The following is a 3,660-nucleotide window of genomic DNA, read 5'->3' as shown; positions in this document are numbered from 1 at the left end:
GCAGCTGACTTGCACCAAGAGGGGAGTGGCTTTTCCCAGGGGGAAAAAAGCTCAGGCAGTGAACATTGCAAAGGAAGTGGGGTCTCAAGCCCCACCTCGCCTATGATCTACTCACACAGAGCTTTGGAGCCTTCATTTAGAGGACGGCAGAGACTCGGGGGACATCCCTGTATGAGAGTAAACCTAAGCCTGGGCAACAGATTACACCAAGGACCTGTGGCCATGGGCTCCATGCTGCCTGCACCTGCTTCCTAGAGCTCCACAGAAATTACTGAGCCCAGGCATGAGCCATGCAGTCAAGTGTTAGATTCGAGCTAAGGATGCCGAGTTCTCTGGGCAAGCGTTGTCTGGGAGAGTGTGTAATGTGGTGGAAACGGTGAAGATTTGGAGACAGATGGGTATCATGAGCAGAACTGTCTGAAAAGGACCCCAGAATGTCTTCCCATGTTGTCTAAGCAATGAGCTACAGGAGGACCACCCTGTTTCCACAGATTAATGGCCCCCTCTTCCCACCACCACGGCAGGGGAACTATAACATCCCACTGGCCCCCAAGATCCCCAAGACCCCTGGGTGCTGGCAGTCAGCACCCCCGAACAACCTCTGCAAACAGCCATCTCCCCAACTCCACTCCGCCTGGATCCAAGCAGCCTGGGATGCTCCAGGGACTGAGCCACTCTCTCATGTTTGCCCTTTCAAAGGGACACTCCAGGGAGAGAAGGAGGGGGCACTGGGAGACCCCTGGCTCAGAAGACTTCTGACTGGGCCACTTCCTACTCTCAGTCCTCAGGGCCCCCTCCACTCCTGCCTCTATGGAGAAGGAATGAAGCCCTGGGTGCGGACAGTGCCATCCAGGAAGGGCTCCACTGGACAAGGACCTTCCGCTGTTGTTTTGCCCAAATTCATTCCTATGTTAATTTCCTAGGTCTGCCATGAGAAGTTACCGCAAACTCGGTGGCTTCAAACAACAGAAATTTATTTTCTCATAGTTCTGGAGGTCAGAACTCCAAAACTGAGGTGTCGGCAGGGCCAGGCTCCCTCCAGAGGCTCTGAGGCCATCTCAGCCCGGGTCTCTCTCCCAGCCTCTGGAGGCTGCCAGCCATCCTTGGTTTTCTTGCCTTGTAGATGTGCCCCTCCAATCTCTGCCCCCATCTTCACATCACCGTCTCCTCTTTGTGTCTGTCTTCTCCTCTGTGTGTCTCTTTTAAAGACACTTGTCACTGGATTCAGGGTTCACTGGACAACCCGGGATAATCTCATCGCAAGATCCTTAACTTAAATACATTGACAAAGATGCCTCTTTCTTTTTTCTTTTTTTCTTTTCTTTTCTTTTTCTTTTTTTTTTTTTTTTTTTTTTTTTTGAGACAGAGTCTTACTCTGTCGCCCAGGCTGGAGTGCAGTGGAGCAATCTTGGCTCACTGCAACCTCCGCCTCCCAGGTTCAAGTGATTCTCCTGCCTCAGCCTCCCGAGTAGCTGGGATTACAGGCGCCCACCACGACGCCCAGCTAATTTTTATATTTTTAGTAGAGATGGGATTTAGCCATGTTGGCCAGGCTGGTCTTAAACTCCTGACTTCAGGTGATCCACTGTCCTCAGCCTCGCAAAGTGCTGGGATTACAGGTGTGAGCCACTGTGCCCGGCCCAAAGGTGCCTTTTTCAAGTAAGGTTTCATTAGCAGGTTCCAGGGACATATCTTCTGGGGTGGCCACCATTCAACCCACTACAAGCCCCTTCCAGTTTCTCCAGAAGACGCACTGGGTCTAATTTCACCATCCGGAGACAGGACAACCCTGTTACGTGTCAGGTACTTTTACGTTTTACTATCTCAATTCTTCTTCCTATTCCCTCTTTCTAGGTGAGGAAATAGAGGATCAGAGATGTTAAGTAACTTGTCTAAGGACACACAGCTGAAAAGAAACACCAGGGCATGACACGCCAGGTCTACCTGTGTCATACAAAGGAGTCCCTTCTGGGTCTTCCCTGTCACACACCAGGGCTCAAGACAAATTCTACAATATCACATGGGATAGGTTAAGATAATTTCTTGGAGAGAGGGGGCACTCATGTGAGCCAATGGTCAGTGAGAAGTGAGAAGACAGGTAGCCCCCTCAAACCTCCCATCAGTCCCCAGAGAGGAGTGGCAGGGCCAGGGCACTGAGGACAGAGGTCAGATTGCTGGTGACGAGAGAGCAGAGGGAGAGAGTCGGGCAAAGCCCTTCTGGTGAAGGGCCTGGTGGGGAGTTGGCATTTTCTCAGGATGTGGCAGCCAGCCATTGCAGGGTTGAGAGCCGGCAAGTCAGGAGATCTCCTATACCTTATTTATGTATTTATTTATTTCACTTTTTTTTTTTTTTTTATAATGGAGTCTCGCTCTGTCTCCCAGGCTAAAGTGCAGTGACACAATCTCGGCTCACCGCAACCTCTACCTCCTGAGTTTAAGCTATTCTCCTGCCTCAGCCTCCTGAGTAGCTGGGATTCCAGGCACGTGCCACCATGCCTGGTAATTTTTAAATTTTTAGTAGAGACAAGGTTTCACCATGTTAGCCAAGCTGGTGTCGAACTCCTGACCTCAAGTGATCCACCCACCTCGGTTTCCCAAAGTTCTGGGATTACAGGTGTGAGCCGCCATGCCCAGCTCCCTATTCCTTTTAAAAGCTCACTGTGTGAGGAAATATTAGACAAGCCCAAATTGAGGGATGTGCTGTAAAATAATTGGACTGTACTCAAAATGCCAAGGTCGTGACAGGTGAAGACAGACAAAGGTACTGCTCCCAGGTAAAGGAGACTGAAGAGGCAGGAGGACAGAAGGTGATGCGTGAGCCAGACGCTCCTTCTGGGAGACAGGCAGCAGTGAACAGGGCTGCAGATCCGCTGCCAGGACCGTGTCACAAGCGCAGCTTTTGATCACCGTGCTGCGGCCATGTGAGTGTCCTTGTGTGTCGAAATGTCCCACTAGAGTATTTAGGGGCAAAGGGGCATCATGTTTGCAACTGACTCTAATGTTCTAGAAAAAAATACTTCTGTAGATAGAAAGAGACAAGCAAATGTGGGGAGTAGAGGGAAGGCTGTGTGGGAAGGCTTTGTACTATTGCCATTTTTCTGTAAGTCTAGGATTTCTGTTAAAAGTTAAAAGAAAAAGGTGAGGCTGCTGTGTGGAGAGCTGACTGTAGAAGGGGCGAGAGTGAGAGCAGGGAGCGTGGGGAGGGGTCTGTGCAGCAGAGAGCTGGGAGCATGGCAGGTTGGACCGTCGCAGTGGCGGTGGAGGTGGGGAGGGGTGAGATGAGAGATACATGCTGATGATGGAGCCATCAGGACCTCCTGGTGGGTTGGACTTGAGGGCTTGGGGGAAAGACAATAATCAAGATCCTTTAACTGGGTACAATAAAAATAGAAAGGATGAATAAGACCTACTATCTGATAGCACAATAGGGTGACTATAGCCGTAGTAACTTAATTGTACATTTTAGAATAAGTTAGCATATAATTGAATTGTAACTCAAAGGATAAACACTTGAGGGGATGGATACCCCATTCCCTATGATGTGGTTACTTCACATTGCGTGCCTGTATCAAAACATCTCCTGTACCCCATCTATATCTATCTATCTATCTATCTATCTATCTATCTATCTATCTATCTATGTACTCACACACACAAAAA

This window comes from Macaca fascicularis, chromosome 6 (assembly GCF_037993035.2).
Source record: "Macaca fascicularis isolate 582-1 chromosome 6, T2T-MFA8v1.1".
In the NCBI taxonomy this organism is placed as follows: Eukaryota; Metazoa; Chordata; class Mammalia; order Primates; family Cercopithecidae; genus Macaca; species Macaca fascicularis.
Note: the sequence above shows the minus strand (reverse complement) of the source record.